Source organism: Anopheles merus, chromosome 2R, assembly GCF_017562075.2.
Source record: "Anopheles merus strain MAF chromosome 2R, AmerM5.1, whole genome shotgun sequence".
In the NCBI taxonomy this organism is placed as follows: domain Eukaryota; kingdom Metazoa; phylum Arthropoda; class Insecta; order Diptera; family Culicidae; genus Anopheles; species Anopheles merus.
Window position 1 is genome coordinate 14,459,815 of NC_054082.1, and position 21,133 is coordinate 14,480,947.

Genomic DNA, 21,133 nt, shown 5'->3' on the forward strand with positions numbered 1-21,133 from the left:
GGAATTAAAGGCTCGGCCCGGTATCACGGGGAGGGCCCTAAAGTCACAGGTGTCGGACGTCCCGCCGGTTGGGCGGGCGAAAGTTTGCGCACTTGACGTTTTACTTTTTGATGGGATGTTTGGTTCGCGGGCTTGCGTCACCACCCTGACCGGATATTCAAAAGTGGCCACAGCCGACCATGGTTTCAGCGCCGGCATTAACAGGTTTTACGGCCGAGGCGGACCCCCAGGACGGCGTGGTAGCCAACACCTGCATGTGTTTGTGTGGCTGTGTGTTGCTGAAACGGGAAAGGGCTCCAGCTGGGTTACAACTTGCTGGCAATGACAGCCTATTTTAAAACGCCAACGTTTTAAACGGAAGCAAACGATGAGGCTTACGGTCCGTCTCCGTGCGAGAAGCTACGATCGTGGGATTTTTCTCTTAAAAGTGGATTGAACGGAAAGCGTAGTTTGTCACTTTGATCCCGCTGATTAATGTGATTGGATTGGATAAGGCTCGTGAAAGAGGTTCAAAGAAGGATTCATTCTATAATTTGCTTATTTATCTATTTTCTTGTGCTTCAGAAAAGCTGCTTTTGCAATCGTAATGTTAATCAATGGATTTTGTGACGCCAATTGCATAACTTTAGGCGTTTGACAATAGACGTCAGTATGCGAATTTTCTATCGGTTGATTATATTGTTGTTATTGCTACAAGAACAATCATCAAGAATTATAGTTGATAGTTGACACAAAAACTGTTCCTAGTCTAGGAAAAAGTGGAATGTCATTAAAATCAGATCAGATGTACAGTACAATTATGCATTTAATGTAAAATGTCTTTAAAAAAGTTTTTATAAACACAATTCATAAACTTAACTAAACGAAGCGGAACTTAGTTTTTGCTTCATAATGAATTGCTTTAAAATGCTTGCGATTTGGTACTACCCGGATCGTTCTTTCGCAATAAAAATAACCAAATTGACATGATGCAGCTCGGGCGTATGCTCGGGCTGGAAGTAATTAAATTTACGGTGCAGCGGTGCATAAAGATACTCCAGCTAAAGATCTCTTTAAGCATGATGATTATAATTGTTATTACGCAGCTCACTTTTTTGCCCCTTTCTCGCGAGAGATGGAACCCTCCCTACAGGCGGTGGATTATTCTTCTACACGAATCGCTTGCTTTTTTGTTCTGATTTCACCCTTCACTTGCTACGGACATATTTTCTCGCTCGTGCTTTTGTTCTAGGCACGGTGGGGGCAAATTCATAACTACAAAAAGAAGGAAAAAATCGCTCCCTCGAGAACTAAAGGTCTGTTTTTCTCGTGGCATTTTTTTTGTTTTTTTTTGTATAACGACCATCACAGTAGAGACTGCGTTAAAATTTAAGATCCGATTTTAGCTACCTTTCACCGGTGCTATTCTCGTGCTTGGTTTGCCGCTAACTGTAATGAACGAAAAGAACAGGCTCTGCGAACGGTTCGCACTTCTTTTATGACGTACCGCGTTGGGCTGGGCAGGGCGGCGGTGCCGTGTCGCGGCTTACCCATAGAAATAGCATCATCCCGCGCCAGAGCAGAAATCCGGCCAGCTCAACGGATTTGTATGCATGAGCGGTTGAGATCACCTAGCGAAGGATAATTTATGATCCACGGCGCTGCTCCTTCCTCCACACGCGTGGCTGGCGCACGGTCAGCAGTGAATTGAGATGGAAAAGCAATGCCGCAGGGCACTTGCAGCAAGAAGAGCAGGAAAAAAACCTTCAGCAAAACATTGTTTGTGTGATTCGTTGGAAGCGAGGGACAACGACAGCAGCATCAGCAGCAGCAACAACAAAAATCCATATGCCTCAAAGCGCGAACAAACAAACGCGTGGCACGCGTGTGATCCCACATCTCAACAGCTACACTCCCTCCGGTTACGATGTCAGTAAGGATGTGATAAATGACGGAAGCTTTGTTTACATCTGATCCTAAGCCGCGCGAATTGTCTCCATGCCGTGCTATCGCGAGGCGACCGTTTGAATGCGGACCTATCCCCGCTTCCGTCACAAAAGAAGACGTTTCTCCTTATCGCTCGATAAGGCTTTTATTTGAAGTCGGCGACCTGAAGGGGGAAGAAGGGATGGTACATATCCGGGGAAGTGAGCTCGTGAGCGACACTTGAACTCGGCAGGGCTTTTTGTGAGTGAGTGTATGCGCGCAAATATATTGTTCCACTCTAACAAAGGGTCTCACGTCATATTAAAGGCTTGCCGGAAGAATGGGTGTTTGTCGGGCAGTGTGGCGGACGAACGAAGGAGACGTTGCTTTTGATGCAATCGCGCTCCGTATGAAGTGCTTTACGGCGCTGTACTAGGTTATTCCTGGTAAAAATTTAGTAAATAATGAGTAGAGCCAGAAGAAGGAACTACCAGCAACGAACCCAGAATGAGTTGAACCTTTGGATTGTCCAAGCGTTTGAGTTTGTGATGTTAAAAGCTCATTAAAATGACTACAAATCTTTAGTAATAAAATTAGTAGCAATGCAAAACCTTTAAAAATATACAAAAAAGGTTCATTCAGCGCTTTTCATCAAAAATATGTTAGAGCCCATCAGCTTCAAATACAAAGAAGCACTTAAGCTAATGGTAACAGTTAGCTTAAAAGAAGTTTTGATATAATTTCGACAATTATTCTTTGAATTCCCTGTTGGTGCAGCATCCACATCATTCAAAATCTCTTAACCTTAGCGAAAACGGCATCGTCTTCTGACCTTCAAAACTAATGGTTATTACAGTTATCATCAGCCTACATTGCTCCAGCTCTTCCGTTGCTAGCAGAGGCCAAACAAACTATCTCGCTTTAAACAAAACAAAAGCAAAACAGAACAAAAAACATCAAATCTTCACCATTGCCAACACACGAAAAACACGACTGAAGCTAAGCACGGTATATAAAATCACCACCAACATTAGCAAACAACCTGAGAACTGTGCTTGGCAGCCGGGATTGAGTCGACAAACGAAAACGTCCGCAGTTGGAATCACAATTTCGATCCGTGGGAGAAGCGAAAGGAAAAAAACGCACACACACAGCTGAAGTCCTACCCGCCGGCAGTGGTGTACATTCCGGCTGCTTGCAGAAATTATTCCAACTTCAATGTTACCGGAGCGAAACTCCATTGCGAAACGAAAGCAAAATGACCTAATTTTCAAAACCCAGCTTTCGCGTGTGGCTGCTTCCACCGTGCCACCCCAGCGGCACGGTATGGTGGCAACGGGCTGGCAAGGGAACCACCGTCATGCCAATTCCTGAGGTGGTCATTTTTCGGTCCTCTACCACCGACTGGCTGGATGTCCTTTTTGTGGGAATGGTTGTGGGGAATTTCAACATGAAGAAAACGGACAAGCAGCAGCGGCGACGGCAAAAATTTGTTCGTCCTTCGCTCGCGGGACAAAAACAGTGGGAAAAGAAAATCCCTACCAATGCATTTGCACGGGTGCCACGCACCGGTGGACACGGCGATGTGCACATACTCACTCACACATACACGTGCGATCCCAGCGAGAGTCAGTTTAATGCGCCTGTCTCCAATTTTATGGTACTCATTGGGAGGACTTTTTTTGTAGTTCTCAGCCTGGTCCTCGGCACACTAACTTTTCTGGTTCAAGTCGCTGTGTGGTTTTTTTGTGCAGCATTCCAAGAAGAAGAAAAAAAGACGAGATCTTCGAGAGCCTGCAAGATCGCAACATTCGGAATTCAGTCTTGTCCCTTCTTGTCCGGGTGCTCTCAAGACAGATCGTCAACACAGTTAAAGATGTCAGGGAAGATGAAACAACCACACAAAAAATACAGCACAAGAAACGGTTTGGCTTGGCAGGAACAAATCTATTCCCGCATGCTCTTGCATCGGCAGTGCCAAACAATGCGACCAACTGGTGTAAGGCGGTTTACCGGTTTACCGAACGACACTTGAATATTGTATGAGCTTTTTGTGTGCAGTTTTGGTTCACTGTGCGCCCGGAACACTGCAGCCCTCCGACCGTGTGCAGCAGGCGAAGCATCCCAATTGTGATAATGCAGTGATTTTATGACGTCGCCCGGGCAGCATCATGTCAGCAGCACCGGGAGAGACATTTCAGCTACCAATTTTTTTTACCTATTGCTCCATTTTCTTTGTTTTTTGAATGGTTTCAATTTTTTTCTTCTCGAGCTGCTCCTCTTTCTTAAATGCTCATTCCGCTGGATTACATTAGAATCTAATTTACTGGCAGCTCTTTGCTCGTGCAAAAATAAAAACGAGACGAAACAGGTTGTTGACACTGGTTCGCTGTTGGTCCGTTTCTGCTCAACCACAATCCTTCCAGACGTTGTACAACACGCTAAATCCCGCCGCTAATTCCCCTGGCGCTAATTATGTGTGGCCATAATGGTGCCCGTTCGCACCAAGCTGACTCAGCATCTTTCAGCGCTCACTTTTGCTCCTACCCTTCATAGCACATGCCCAAGAATCGGTTCAGTTCACCTGAAATTTTGCAACTCATTAAAAACGGGCTCCACCCTTTTCGCGTACGGAGGCTTTCGCCGGGGACAGCTTAAAGTGGTACAACAATCTGGTACCATCGTTTTGGTGGGCTAAATGAAGCAATACAAACGACCTGATTTACGTTGGTACGAGAAAACAAAGACAAAGGGAAGCGCATTGTTTCGATTAGCAGCCAACACAACAACGACAACCCATAATGGCATTCCCAAGGACGTCCGCGCGACCGGAGCAGACGCAAACGAAAACAGCTAAATCGGACACTACCCCAGGCGCTACAACAGCTAGATGCGCATTTGTTTCCTTCTTCAACGGGGGACAAATACTTCCCAGGAATTGTCCACAGCTCCAGGGAGGCAAGCACGGTTTTTTTTGTCGCCGCTTTTGCCATTTCGTGCGGAATAATCCTCGAACCAGCGTCGTTGCGCCGTCTTGCGCAAATGGGCATCGTTGTCGATAGTGTCTGTGTTACAGCAGCCGTGAGCAGTTGCGTAAAGCGGCAAAGTTTTGCCCGTCTTAAGTTGTGCATAAATCTGTTCCAACTGCTCAGCTGCTTCGGTCTGTGCGCTTTCCAACCATCGTGTTCGTGCCTCGCTGCCAAGAGAGCGAACCGGACCAGGTCGGATTATGCTTCATTTTGTTGATATTCATTTGCGTTTTCCCTCTACTACCTACCGTGGCAGTCGACTGTATGCGTTTTCCGCACCAAAACCTTGTGTGCTTTGTGTGTTTTTTTTTTTTGCACGGTTGGTTCCTTTTTGTTTTTTGTTTTTGCTACATCTTCCACCGGGCAACTGTGTGGCGCATAAATTTTGAAATCTTTGCCAACAACAGTGTGCCAACTCGCTGGTTTTTTTACTTTCCTTTTTTGTTTTCTGCTTCGATTATGGCCACTGGCAACAGGCTACAAAAATATCGCTCACACATACATACATCAACATATAGTTACAAAAAGCTTTTCCCGTTTTCCTGCGAACATCCGTGGGAATGGTGTTTCGTCTCGTTTTCCATTTATTGTGCTTTATAAATTAAGCATTTTTTCGGGCTAGGCAAACGCCGTTCTTACACTAGTTTAATAGAGTCACAGCTTTTCTAACTCCTCTAGTCATCCTCGGAGCAATTTGTAGTCAACATGATTTGGCTCGCTTATTTGAACCCCTCTTTCCTAATTGATTATTACATTGCAATATCTCGAATGCACCACAGCACCAGATAATTAATCCATGAGAGTTAAATTGTAACAATAGATTAAACGAACCATTATCAACTCACTTATCATCTCAATTCCGATGAAAAGTCATGCTTGCCCACATCGCTCCTATTAGGCACGATATAATAATGTAACGTGCGCTATGTTAACAGCAAACGTTAACAATTTACTTTGTTCACCGAGCCATCCGTATTGACTTTAGCGCATAATTGCTGCAGCTATCGACTCCAATCCAAGCAGAAACCCGTCCCGTGCGTTCAAAGGCTATAGACTATGGTTTGCCGTAGCTGCTCCTTCCTCCGCTCAGCTCTAGAAAATCCATTCGAGCGCATCTAAATTCATTGCATTTAAATAAACAGCATTCACAGCAGCAGCAGCAGCAGCAACCGTCAGCAAATATTCATTGTTATTTCGTTTCGATAGCGACCGTTTGTTCGATTGGAAAATCACTGCATGGCAATATATATCCAACGCTCCTCCCCACCACGCCCCAGGGCTCGCACCGACGCACCAAAGATGAGCCGGAAAGCTTCTAGAAAGGAACTAATTTTCATCGAGTACCATGAGGCCCGTCGCCATCGTCATCGTCGTCGTAACGGCGTCGTTCGATGATGCTGTGGATTATGATGATCCTACGCCGCACCACCGGGGCCGAGGATAAACTTTTGCGTTTTGCTAAGCAGCGTGCGTTGGCAGCAGTGGCAGCGGCCACTAGCCGCCCTGCCTCGCATCCCCGCTACGATGGAAATTGATTTCGAGTAATTTTCTATTCCCATTCATTGGATAAAAACGGGATTGTTCGGCACGATTCTTCCGCTGCGTCGTACCACGGTAAAGCTGGCAAACTGCTGGGTTCGGTTTCTGTGCGGAGCCACTTGGGCGGATGTCTGTAAGATCTTAACGCCCGGGGGGGAGTTGAGAGCTTTGCCTCACTCACAGACACAAACACACACACACACACACGCACGCCCAGCTTCAATAGCTCCCGGGTACGAATGAATACCGAATGAGCGTCTCGTACATACGTTCGCATCTTATTGCTTCCGATTGCTCCCCCGAAACGGCAACCGAACTTCATCCCCGCAGCCCACTGTTGCCCGGCCTTTTCGCTCACCGGAAGCTCGAAATTCCACGTGCTTCCGTTTTATTTTTATTACATTTGAGAGTGGCATTTTTCCTTCCCCTGTGTGTCTGTTGAAGCTCCTTTTTTGTGGCATTCCGTATGAGAGAGATAGAGTGCTGGCGGCCAATCGACATCATGCACACAACGTTTTGGGGTGGGGTTGGGTTGCAACTAAGTTCGACAGCAAAAAAAGTCCTACTCCTGGTGGAAAAATAAAACAGGTGAAAATAAACACGCTCCCTTACCCGCCCCTTTGCTCCAACGGCAACGGCGCTCGATTATATGTTTTCGTTTCGAAATTCGTACCGGCTTGCAGGTGGAGCATACCACACTCGAAACCCGGTCGGCACGGAAGGAGGGCAAATATTTATGTAGCTGAGGTGTGCATTGGGTTAACCCGACCGCACATGAGCGAAAGGGGGGAAAACCTTCCTCCGAAAACCCGGCCCAAAACCAGTGTTAGTATGACAGCGCGACAGCGGACACAACTAAGCAACAGCACAGCTTTGCTTCATAGATAGTTGGAAAACTAGTTGAAATAGAAGGAAAAGGGAAGGTTCAACACACACACGCAACAACAAACCCCCCCAAATAAAAAAGTTCCAACAACACAACCCACCTAAACCGCAACATGGACTGTCAACCACGGAACCGGGGCCACTGGTCAACCGTGAACCGCATGCCTCTTGCCTTTCCCCCAGCGCACTCTCCGCCCGACACACGGTACGATAAAATTGGACCGAAAAAGAGCGCACCCCGAAAAGGTGCTTTGTATTTTCCACCCAGGTCCGGTCCGGGTCATCTCCCCGGACAGTGTCGACCTTCGAAACCCAAACACACCGAGGCAACGGTGGCAGTGAAATCGGTGTGTTTACGATGTTCAATTTCTTCCCGTTGGCCGGCGGCCACTTTTCATACGGAGGAAGGTATGCAACTGATAAGCGTCCGCTATTGTTTCCTCTCCTGCCAGGCCAAGCCAAGGTTAGTCGCAGGAACGATCGTTTGGGGAATTTATGCGCTCCCGTTTTTCTCTATGGTTGGGGGAACTCCTGCTGCTCCTGCGATCACAAAGACCCGAACACAATGGCTTCGAACAAGGCCGGGCCCGAGGGAAAACTCGCCCGAGGTCCGGTTCTCAAAATTGGACCCATCAAAGACGTTGACAGGAAATTAGCGGGAGCCGGAAATTGCTCTGCCTTGGGCTGAAGTGCTCATTTTGATGGAGGAAGTTAGTGGAAGGGAGAAAGATACAGTATGTGTGTGTGTGTGGCGGGGGGGGGGAGTTTGTGTTGATGCAGCTGCCTGCGGCCAGTCACAGCCGGTAGACAGTAAACATGGGCTGGTTTAATTGATCCCGAACCGGCGCAGTTCGAGCGGTGACGACTGGCTGTGACACTAAACCTGAGCGATCAAAGTCCGGGTTGTGTTGCTGGACGAAAGCACCTTCGCAAGGGGTGTAATGGACGGTGGGAGCTGCTGCCATCAATCAATCAGCACAAAACGGTGGCTGCAAATACGAGAAGGTAATAAATCGACACGTCGTCCAGTGCTGGCTATCAATCAATGCAAAAGTATCCCGCCTGCACCTAGATCCCGGGAGTGAACCTGTTGGGTCGAAACTCCCGCCGCCATGCTCTTTCTATTTGCTAATACGATTTCCAGCCACGCTTTCGGCGCAACGCTTGTGGACGGAGCGAAAGCTGCACGGGTTGAGGGTGTTTGTTTTCTCTCTTTTCTTTTCGTTTTGTTCTACCACTTGGGTTGGGGCATCCACGGAACCGCTTTTTAGTTTCCGTGGCACCCCAAACGTCGGTTTGTTAGCATTCTCCACCCTCTCCATCCGCAACGGGTACGGGTCAAAGTTCCGGGCTGTAAGATTAATTGAGTGTAAAGTGAAACTTGCCCCGGCTGGCTCATGATGACATGGCTGAACCACGCTTTCCCCCCCCCTCACTCCGAGTCTCGCTCTCCTTTCTCATCCTTCACACACAAGATCGATCGAGCGGTGAGCGCGTGCCCGCTCGCCTTCCAACCGAGACGGAAGGCTTTTGGTGCGCCATCTTAATATCCTAATTGAACCCCCGGCCCCAACCCTTTGCGTTTGGCTTGAATTGGCTTGCTCGAGCGACGGCTGCCCCCGGAAACCACTCTGCCCTCCTCTCGTCTCTCCAGGAAAGGCTAAAAGTACGAGCGCAAATAAAGTGTTGATTAGTGATTAATTATGAAAAGCTTCTGTTTTTCGTGCTCCGGTTTCGCACAGTTCCATCCGCACATTGTGCCCTTCCCCGCATCGCTCCCGTCACTTCCGGGACCACTGCGTGAGGGTGAGAAGGTCCGTTAAGATAACAAACCCAACACTCTGTGTGTGTGTGTGTGGGTGAGTGCTGGTGCAAAAGTTTTCTGCGAAATTTTAAAGCTGCTTAATTTGAGTTGTACACTCTTTCTTGGGCACCCAGCGACGACTCACTTTGAGCGATGGCCGTCGCCAGCCATTGATAGCTGGAAGCGTCCCGTCGAGCAGTGCAGGCGTCACGCAGCACACTTTCACCGTGTCTTCGGGGCACGTTTATTACTTTGATCAATTATTGGTAAATTAATTTACGGCACAACAGCTGCTCATTGATTTCGGCTGCCTGCTTGCTGCAATCAATCGTTCGGACCGGTGGGAGACATTTCATTAAGCCGGCGCTCATTACGACGGTTCGGGTTCATTTTTATCTCGCACTACAATGCGGTGCGCTGATTAATTAATGACATACCTTTCGGGCGAATGTTAGTTTAATGAGCTTGCATGGAACCAGATCTCATTTAATGCTTCAAATAATGATGTCGCTATACGTCTATATATGCACGAACGCAATACAGTCGAGGGTGTAAGAAGTAGTTCCGTCAATATAATAATTTGCTAGCCAGCACTTAATAATGTTTTACGTTCACTTTTGACCAGATCACAATGAATTAAACGATGTTGTAAGCTAATTACTTATGGAATAGCGTTACAGGGTTTCCCACGATTTATTGGTCAGATCCCATGATTTTTGGTGCGTTCCCACGATATTTTGGTCGTATCCCATAGATTTTTGGTTCGTTCCCATAATAAATTGGTATTTTCCGCTTGGATATCAATACAATGGGACCAAAAAATTCTGGGAAACGGCCAAAAAATCGTGGGAACGCACCAAAAAAATATGGGAACTCACTAAAAATTGATGGGATATTAACGCAAAATATCCTTAAAAGGGTAATTGTGGCATATTATTCAATTTCAATGATTCGAATGATGTTTCCCATATTCCATAAATTAGTTCATTTGTAACGTTTGCCTCGTGGTTGAAGGTGAGACCATTACGTACTAAAACAAACTTACATACTAAACCTAATGTACGGCCAATAGCAAGTAGCTGGAATATGGAGTAAGGAGTTCAGGCAGTGGATAGTAGACAGGAACGAAAGGAAAGTAAGGAGAGATTAAAATCGAACGAGTGGGATGTGGAGTCAATGATTTGCTTAGTACCCAACAGAGGATATCTTTTCGTCCTATAGCTGTGCGACGTGCAGGAACAAATAATGGAAGACGAGTACGAAGGACGCGAGAAGTTATATATAAGGGGAATGCTGAGAGTAACGATGGTGCATTGATCCAATGGAGAAGAAGTGAGGCCAAGATGGAAGATTGACTGGATTCTAGGGACATTGAACCGAGCTAACGACATAGTTTCTCATCAGAAGGAAGAGCAGAGGATTTAACCCCAAGATATTTGCGAGCAGCAAGCCTTGCAAAGATCCTCCAAGTTTCAACACTCCAAGCATTTTACGGGCCTTAGTGACCAGGGAGTTAAGCTGGTTGGAGAATGTAAGACCACATCCAGCAAAACACCAAAATCCTAGACGACATAGACACGGTTTAGCATGGACTTTATCGATGATATATGCATAGGTGACTGGGGAGCGGGATATGGACTAAAATCATATAATTTCCTGAAACAGACTAATTGTGGACTAAAATGTATTCAAACAGACGTTTAACAAAACCCAACCCACACGTTTAGAAATGCTTTTCAAACGTTCTTTTTGCTTTCTAGCCATAAATGATGCTTTAATAGCCCTATCAACTGACAGCTAACGTCGGTTGAAGTGACGATAAACTGTTTTCCACGTATTGATGTGCTGGTTGCCGTCAGCAGTTTGGCGCTTTGATTAAAGGCAGCAAGTGCAGCTTTAACGTACACACTGATGGGGCGCGAGTACCGCGCGATAAGTACCGACGTGCTTCAGCGCAATACCAAAGCACAAGTACACGATATAACAATTTCTCAACCCGTCCGAGCAAAACTTCGCCCCCTTCACTCCCGTGTACCTCGTGTGTGTGTGTGAACATTAAATGTCCGCAATGGATGGTGAGATTACACGCAAGATAAATTACACAAACGTACTTGCGGCAGGGAACTGCTCCCGGAGAGTATTAACGGTTTGCAGTGGGAGCGGCGGACCCCTACCACCCGTTTCCTAAAGCGGCAAAAGCTATAAAAGAGTTCAATATTAACCCCCCGACCGCAAGGGTGGATAAGGGTTGGGGATGTGTATGTGCGATGATCGTACCACTGCGCGTAATTTACGACCTTCCATCCAGACACTGGAGCAGCGTGGAGGGGGCGGGGGGGGGAGCATAGCCTCTGTCAAACGGATCGTATAAAGTCGTGAGAAAATCCCCGCGCGCTACAATAAATACGAAAAACCCTTCAGGCACACATCACGCTGTTAGGGTTTGGTTTGGGTGAAGAGGTTGAGCATCTCCCGAAACAATGTCGACGCTGGTTTCGGGACGATGATTATGATGGCCCCAGTGCTTGACGAACCGTGCCAGCGTAACGGCAGCGCAAACGGGAAAGCACGGCGCACACGAGCGCCACCCGGGCTTGGTCCCGTTTTGCCTAATCCGGTAGCGGAAAGCATAATTCACGCGGGAGGTTTTCCACGCATCGCTCGCGCGCATTTCGCAAGTGTACTGCTTTGTTGTTTTATTCTTTTGGAAAAAAGCTCGCTTTTCAGCGCGCTCACCAACAGCAAGGAACACCGACCACCGACAACGACGACGACGGCTAAAATCCTGAAGCGGAACGCCGGTTTCGAGCTGATGCAGCCGAAAGTAACGCAAAACAATGGCGCGTTCGACGGATCTGGACGGATTTTGATGAGCCGCAGAACGGAACCGGAAAATGGTGTCCATATCCGGTTGCGGTGCAGATTTTCGAGCTTTCGCCAGCAGGCGTGAGTGTGTGAGTGCGTGTATGTGCACAAATCAGCTCCATTTACCGCCCCTCAGCGGCTGAAATGTAATAACGCCGTCCTCTCTTTTATTTTGCTTTTTTTTTACTCAAGCTCTCTACATCCCATTGTGTGTTCGATGGTAGCTACTTGAAGGCATCCTTTCGTTGGTAAATGAAAAGAAAAACCACTCCAGCAACGAGAGCCCATGGGGCGAAGGGACGTACAGGGCGGTATAACATGCCATAATTCTAACTCTTCATACCGCCCGGTAACCGCTTTGCCGAGCGTGCAATGTCTTGGATAATGTTTCTTTTACCGGTTTGCGTTTGGGGTATTTGTGTGTGTGTGTGTTTTTGTTTGCGTACTCGCTCACTCTCTTTTGTGTGCAGGTCGTTTGCTGCTGGTCGCGATCGGAAGCAAACATAAGGACGGCACGCAACGTAACCGTGGGAATGGGCGAACGCGAACAACCGGCCGAGGGTATTTGAAATACTTCACGCTCGAGCGCCACTCGTGAGCATTCTCATAAATCACTTCCGAAGCGCTAAGCCAGTCGCCCGCGCTGAGCCAGTCGAGTGGAAAACTCCAAACCGGTTGGGGGGGAAAATCGGACACTAACCAAATACACACATACACGCACTCACACACACGGTTGCTCGTATGGTGCCTGCACATAATGCCCGGTTTTGGCGGAGTGGATTGATTTAAATTAATTCCCAGCACTCGCTTCATCGCACCAGCCGGGAATGAGGGAATGACCACCCGCTCTAAAGTACTCCACAGCAACCTGACCGTGCTTCTTACCGAACCGGAACCGGTAATTGTTTTGTCCAGTGTCAAATGGTGTGCTTTTTTGTTGGTGTGTGTGCATTGTGCTACATTTTCTCATTTTCAACATGAACTACAAAATGGGAACTTTTTTGGTTGTTGCCCGTGAGTTTTATCCTATTTTTAGTGACAATGGAAAAAACGGCCAGCAAAAAAAATGCTTGTTTTTGTCTGTGTATTATAAGCACACCGTTGGACCGCTTTTCTCCCGTCGAAGCGTCAAAACATTGTTTTCGCTCCTTCCTTTCGGTGGTTTTATCGAGTGTGGGTGGGGTGTGGAACAAACAAGACAAAGGCCGGAAGTTCGAAACAAGCATATTTAAAGCGCAAGCAGCACATGGTGCGTGGTGAGGTTGAGTTATTTCCGTTCATCCGGTGTGTGGGAACGTGGGACTGATGAAAACCGCCACCACCACCACCAGCAGCACTGCCAAACCTGTATCGCCAGTGAGGTGTGACAGATTTTTTCTTTATTCACCACACATGGCGATGGAAAATGGTGGTGCGTAGTAGGCGGTGGGAGTATTGCCCGGGGAAGCATTTTTCCGAAGCTTTTAAGAGCCAGTTTCAGTGCTTCCGGGACGAACCGCTGTCAGCTGAAGCTGACGTGTGCGGGATTCTGTGATGTGCGAATGCGGCCCCCGGTGCCATAATCAGTCCGTGCCAAATCGTGAACCAATGCTCGTACATGGGGAAGACGGCCGAAAAGTTACCGCTCATTGACATTATGTGATGCAGCGGGGGGTTTTTTTGCTTGTTTGTTTTTTGCTTTGTTTTTGTATGTCGAGTATGTGTTTCATTCCTCCAATGTACCACTTCACACAGTTTCGTGCCTTGTTTTTTGTACATCACAAACCGGGTTTTAGCTTCGGTTGAGCAGAATAGTTGATTGATTGGCACTAATGATGACACAATTTATAACAAGTTCGTTTCGGGCTGGTCGGAGTTTTTCGACGTCTGACGGGTGGCTGTTTGGGTCGAATGTCAATGTAGCGGGCTTTGAATTTGTTGCATCTGAAGTACTAAGGGGGGAAGGAGAGGACGCTTTTTTCTGTTTTTCGCCGTGAAGGGTTGTGATTCCTGCCCTTCTGCATCACACAGGCACAGGCTCAAGCGCGACGTCACTAATGCGCACCGCACGGCTGACTGGTTTCGACAGTACCGGCGATGAACGTGGACGTTAAAGTGCACATTAATTTTGCATAAGCGGTGAGTTTCGAAGGGCTGGAAAATGGTGAGTGACAGTGGTTGTTGAATTTCAATAAATCTCTGCTATTTTATCAAAGCCCAGACAAACGAGTGACCTTTTTTTGCTGTGGTTTTATTTTAGAAGCGACGAATTTGAAGACCAAACAGGATTGTTCAAAAATGTCATGTTTTTGTTTGACAAGATTAAAAGGACATTATATAAAAGCACTATTTGTTTTAGCTGATCGGTGCTCTATTCAAACGAATTTGATGAACCCTTTTTGTCGGGAAAGACAAGCTTGTTATCAAATTATGGAATGCTGACCCTACCGATAAGCTGAACTGTTTGGATAAGCTTTTTGTCTGTTCAGCAACAATTTTATGAATCATTGTCCGTCGTTCGCAAACAGATAGAAGCGCTGGAGAGAAATTGAGTAAACTTAATCTTCGCCATCTTTGGCCGCATTCAACAACTGTTGCCATGTACGATGCCTTGACCTTCCGTTGCCTCGAATGATGTCTTAAAAATGTACTTTAAATCTCAATTGTACAGAAAGGCAAACGGGCACGAACGATAACAAAACAAACAAACAAACAAAAAAACACCCAAACAACAAAATTGTATACTCATTTCCGGTTGCCGGTGGGGGACACTATCAACGATGCAGAACGGCGCCACGGCGCTTCAAATAATGCTCGTCTTTTCTCACATTTGCAAGTTTAATTAAATTCCACGGGTCGGCTCAGCGCCTCCTCCGCTGCAGCAGCGTTCCCCTGGTGCGTCATTTATTTTGTCTCGGCGAAATTTGGCAAAAAACACCCCCCGAAACACTGAACCAGAAATCCGCCTGTTTGCGCTCCACTTCCAGCTTCCAGCGCCCGGTGCGACCACATTACCAGGAACGGAAGCGAACGAATGAACGGTTTCGGGTTCTTGTTCTATGACGTTTTCATCGTTTCCGTTGCTGTTTCCGGCTTCCGGATCGGAGCGAATATCCAAGCCCGTCCAAGCACCAAGCCCAACAGTCGAAACGGTGGAGCTGTAGGGGTTTTGCAAAATGTGCGTGGGATTTTTGAATTTTTCAATCCTAAAACCCGTTTTTTTGTTCGAGCGCGGCAGCTAGAGAGTTAGAGGGAAATAAGTCAAAACAGCGCACAGTGGCAGAGATAGACACAACCAAACGGATTTAACCCTTCTAAGCTTGCTAAAGCGCACAATATCTCCTTGCAGACGGACATTTTCTTTTGCTACGAAATGTACTGCTTTGTGTGTGTGAGAGAGAGTTGCTGCCGCTGTGTTGGGTGGGTGAGTATTGCAGTCATAGAGCTTTTATCTTGCGAAAGAAAACTACATAACAGACGCAGGATTTTGTTTTATCTGTCCATTTTCCCAGCACTGTGTGCTCCTGCTTTGATAAGCGCCAGTTGCACTCCGGGCTAGCACTGACAGTCCCAGGAACAACCGACAACTGTAAGTGGGAAAAACATTTTGCCCGAGAACTCTAATCGGCTCCCACTGGGGCCAACTTTGCATTGCCGGCCAGCATGAGTTCCGGCGAAACGATGTAACTGTCATAACCATTGCATTTCGCTTGAATTTTCTCGATGTCTCGATGATTGCACAGCAGCGCAGAACCGTTGCATCGGGTGAAGCTGAGTTTCGACGTACACCTTTGTTCTAAGGTTCGATTGAAATTTTTCGCAGGAAGAATTCACCAGAAAGCGAGAAATGGCAGAGAGCATCAATTTATGGAATGCTCAATAAAATGTAAATGCTGTGCAGGTGTGTAGCACTTAGCTACCTTTCTACTCTTGCTACTTTTCCTTCCACTTCGCTGTCTTTATTTGTTTTGGCAAAAATTTACCTTCCAAATTCACAATTGATAGGATCCAACCCAAGACATTCCTGTATTCATTCCAGCGCGGAGGAAAAACCAACATAAGTAAAAACCGTTCAACCAAATCACTCCCTGGTTCGACGGAATCGTTACTCATTCGCAATGGTTTATTTCCCGAGAAAGACAATGGAACTGGGAAAAGCCAAAAGGAAACAACAACAATCGCCTCAGTTCATACAGTTTTACCGCTGTAGCACCGTACCGGAGCCATGGAAGCTTCCGGTACGCTGATTCTTAACCACCGGTGCTATAAATTTTTGCTACCCACTACCAAGTGCTGGACCGAGTGTATCGATGAGGGTTGTTGGAACCGGCTGCCATTGGTGTTTATTTTTAGCCGCGAAGCTAACAGCACGATTTGCCTCCGATTGTGCTAAATGTTACTGCCAGCGAATGCAAATTAGAATACGCTCTCGTAATAACTTTGCGCCCCGGCGCAGATCAACGAACGCGATAAAGTCAAATCGGTGTCACACTGGTGGCCGGGGAAGAGTGGGGGCAGGAAGCAGAAAGACAGACCCACCCACCAAGCGCAAACCCGCACAGTATCGAGTGAGTGCGACGCGGGCGCCGTTCGGTTGGAAGCGCTTTGTAAGCTTCGGCTTCAAGTTTGACCGAGAAAAGCATCACAGCATCATCGGCTAATGAACCATTGCTAATGCCAAGCAGCTTTTTCAAAAATCCCACTACATACCCATTGCTTTCTTTGGTTCCGGGTTTTCCCATCGCTCTCCCTACGCCCACTGTCAAGTGTATCGCTGTGCGGGCTACACTATATCTCTTTTAATCCATCTCGCTGACTTCGTTCTCCGTATCGATTCTCGCTTTCGTGTGGGAGGTTTGTTTCTTTTTTGAGCTTCTTTTCGGCTCTCGGCTTTCACAACAAACACTGCCCGTATTTTTTTTCATTTTCCTCTAAGGATACTTTAGCTTGTGTTTTGCTTTTTCCTCGCGCACTTGCTTCCCCAGTGTTTGAAATTTGAATATTATCGTGTTACAGTATCGGAGTGGTTTTGTTCGTTGGGCCGTTTCAAACCCGATCCGGGTAGACTTCAGCTTCCCTGAATCGCTGCTTGCTCAAGTTCAAGACACGGAGTGAGACAGGCTTAAAGTGGCAACACTCACATCGCACCATGTGCCCTCCGTTCGTACGTAGTGGCCACACTCGCAACGAGACGAAGCATTTGCAAACCATATGGACTGGGAAATGGTTTTCCCAGTGAATTGAGTGAACGGCACTGGATTGGGCTGTATCGATTTCCCTGTTGCAAGCAAAACCAGACGGAAAAGCGATCCACCATCGGGCGCAACCTTTACCGGCTTTAATGTTTGGAAAATGTTTGGCAAGCCATCCGGGAAGGAAGGGTGACAAAGCAGCTCTTCAAAGCGCATCTATAGGCACGCTAGCAGCTCCTGTACAGACATGCAAATATGCTTGAGCACTTGGGCCATTCAAAGCGCACCTTGGGCTCATCAAGTACGTCGTACTTTACAGTGGATAAACTGCTTCATCTAACCTGCCAAAGGGACGTGGTGAGTCTGACACAGTTCAACCACCCACTTCAAGCTCACCTGGCCCAACACCTAGCGATACAGGAATAGTAAAAAAACGTATAAAAAAGGTGACCTCAAACAGCCCCAATCTCATCTCCGTGATCCGTGCCAAGTGAGCTGCCAATAAAAGTGACCCACAAACACGATCTCCCGGCGGTAGTCCTTACTATTAGCTCTTGCCATGCCCTTTACTTGCCAGCATGTTACTTATCCTTTCACCGGTCATTTGGTCGTACGGCCGTAAAAGCGGCTCGTCTCATCGAGCTTAATGTGGGGCAACCGAAACCGGTGTATCGACTTTTCACAGGGTGGACGAAAACGAGAAGGGAACAAAGCTATTTAGCATAAAATTGCACATGATATGTTTATGACGTACCGGAGCCGGTGGGACGGAAGGCTCTCCTTCTCTCGTCTCGGCAAAGACACACGCACACACACACACAAAAGGGTTGTATCAATTTGCCAGACTACACGAATCACTTGCACAGTGTTAAATTTCAGCCCCAGGGCGGGCGGCCAACGGATCCGGGGACTTGCCTCGCTTGTGCCCTGGTTCGAGCACATCGCACTATCTAAACATCGGTCGTGCATGTTGCCGTTGACGGCAAAGGTGAGCCTATGGCCCGAAGGCATGCAAATAGTAAAACCCTTTTACACCGCCACCGTCCCCCCCCTTTAGCCTTGCCGGGCGGCAGAGGGACATACCACATGAATGCTGGTGATTATCCTGCTGGAAGCAGCAAAGACCGGTGTATTCAGCTTTCCGATACACTCTTCGGGCAGAGCGCCCTGAATCTGTTGCGAAGCGTGACAGTGCTGAACGGCCGCAAGAGGCATGGGCATGGGGTGTATCTGAGTGACACACGAAATGAGCTCGACTTCAAACGTGTGTGCGTGTGTGTGTTGGACAGTTGGAATGTCGCTTCAGTGTCGGAAAGTTTTCTTCCCAAAAAAGCCAGCTCTTTCCTAGCAGCGAAGGATATCATCTCCTGTCAAGGTGGGTCGGGAAACTTTTGCCTCCTCCAAAGTAAAGCTTTGCCTTTGACGTTTATCCGTCGGTGTGTATGTGTGTGTGTGTGTGTGTGTCGCTGGAAGTTTTCACTTACTTTCATCACGTCCACGGGATGGGGCGAATCGCCTGCCTGCTGGGACAAACAATTTTCCTGAAACAAGTCACCGTTACGTCATAACGATACAAAACTTTTCGTTCGGCACGGGGCGCATCAATCCTGCTTGCATTGATTCGCTCTGCAAAACGCACTGCCAGCAGCCGTGATTATCGCACTAATGCACACACCCCGAAAACCACTACTATATACCACTGCTACTGCACACACACACACATACACAAAGCTCAAAACAAAACACCACTCCCGAAACGTATTGTGCTGCAAACTTGTTGGGCAAAGGGCCGGTTTGCAGTTGAAACTAATTCGCACCTCGCTAAAACGCTGTGGCCACAAAACCTTCACTTTGTAGTGGAATCTTCCGCAACACGAGCACGTACCACGCTGACGCTTGACAGCCTTGCGCCTACCAGTGCGGAAAACACCGCCGCCCACCGAGCAAGGTGAAAGCATTGTGTTTCATTTCGTGAAGCATCATTTCGTTTCGCCAACCTCGGAAACGGCAAACCGGGTTTTTGCCAAAAATTCAACCCCTCGACCACTGGGTTTTGCCCACACCTCGCCCCACGGTTAGCCAAATGGGGGCTTCGATTCCCATCGATCGGCCCGTTTGACACGCACACACGCGGCTGTTTGTATGTGTGTGTGTGTTTTTTTTATCACTCTCCTCCGTCGTTCCGTTTTCTACGCACCCAACAACCACCAGGCGTCTCCATTCGATCGGGCGCTTGGCCGTGATGTTCTCGCTTCCTCCATGGCCGGCACTGTTTTGCACTGTTTCTATTTCTATTTAATGTTTGACAAACCCATTCCCCATTACACGCACCAATACCGAGAGGGGCATGGGGGGGGGAGCTTTTTTTTCTCGCCGAGACGAACGCGCGCACTTTCGTACCCGGACACGTGGGTTTTGGGTGTTACAACACGTTTACCTCGGCACACCGTTCGAGACGTACTGGCACTATCGGTGGCCTAGATTGGCATTCGGCAAGGCACGGTTCGCAAAGCGGTGTTTGGCACCGATTTCTACAACACTACCCGAAGCCAGATGTGGCCAGATGGTTGTTTGGTGTGCTTCGCTTCTTACTTTCGTGCAGAACAGTCTTCCCCTCCAAACCCGAACGGGCGCATTTTTCGTGAGAATTAAGATGCGAGCGGGTTTTGAAGGGCAAGCGAGTGGCTCTCTCACCCGCTCGCTCTGAGTGCGCTCGTGCAGAGCGCAATGTGGAAAGCGGGGAAAATACATTATAACAGCTCATGTTCTTTGATGGTTATGATCTTGCAGAATAGCGTTGGTGTTTTCTATTTCATGCGAATTGAGGATTTAGAATCGAACCGTTATTTAAAAGTATTGTTTTTCATTCACATTTTGATTACAGTTCTGTTGTGTCAAATAGCTTTTAATATAGTTATTTTATCATAGAACTAACAATATAATGTTAAATTTTAATTAATTCCATAATTAAATGGATGAATTTTGGTAAAATTTTCCATCCCCCTAACTATCAAAGCCAATCGGGCAAACGCACACCCCACCACCCGGCCAATGACATTTATTGTGATTAGCGGAATCGCACCCGAGCACCACCACACACCAGCCACCCAAATCCAGCTGCAGTGGATGAATATTTAATAAAGCTTACCGCGTAATCCAAACAGTGCTAACCCCATTTCTAAGCCTAATAAAACTGACCTTCCCGAACTAGCGCGCCCTTGAGCGATATCCACGACCGAGTCAGCGAGCAGCATTTCCTAAGCCAATGCTAAATCCCTGCCCCTTCTCCACCAGCTTGCCAAAATTGCCTGCACGAGCCAACATCATTACATGGCACTCATTCTCATGGCGCAAGCGCCTTCACACAAGCGCACCTTCGCTCCACGGTGCGAAGCCGAGCCCACGCGTCGGAGAGATGAGTTCCCACGAGCCTGTCCCGAGCGGACTGTCTCGAGCCCATGCCGGTGAGAAATTCCTTCACATCCTCCCGCCGACAAAGCAAACAACACTGTCAATGACAATCATCGTTACCGCGGAGGGGCTCGCGATGATGGGTTGCAATTATTTCGCTTTGTGGGTTGTTACAATTTGTACAGCGATAGTGTAGCGGTCGTTGTGACGTAGAGCAAATAAATTAAAATGTCGATGAATGTATTTATTTAAAACATTTACTTTCCAATTGAAATCTAAGCGTTCAAACAAAACAAGTCTCAAATGAGTGGGATGTGTGTGTGTGTGTGTGTGTGTGTGTGTGTGTGTGTGTGTGTGTGTGTGTGTGTGTGTGTGTGTGTGTGTGTGTGTGTGTGTGTGTGTGTGTGTGTGTGTGTGTGTGTGTGTGTGTGTGTGTGTGTGTGTGTGTGTGTTTGTCAGCAATTTAGCATAATAATTTTCAATCTCAAACCGAGTGCTGAATAATACGTTTTATGAATTATATT

General features: G+C 47.4%; 1 protein-coding gene across 8 annotated transcripts in view; it reads right to left on the reverse strand.

Annotated features, from left to right (window-relative positions):
* LOC121588753 (dipeptidase 1) overlaps nt 1–19,725 on the reverse strand; it is a 125,383-nt gene extending 105,658 nt beyond the window's left edge. For 3 of the 8 annotated variants that reach the window (XM_041907068.1, XM_041907067.1, XM_041907064.1), the window contains exon 1: nt 19,396–19,725. The gene's annotated coding sequence lies outside the window, so the exon portion shown is untranslated. Of the gene's footprint in view, nt 1–18,682 lie in introns of all 8 variants that reach the window. The other 5 variants (XM_041907066.1, XM_041907063.1, XM_041907062.1 and 2 more) reach the window with 3 other exon arrangements.
* Between the last annotated feature and the right edge of the window lie 1,408 nt (nt 19,726–21,133).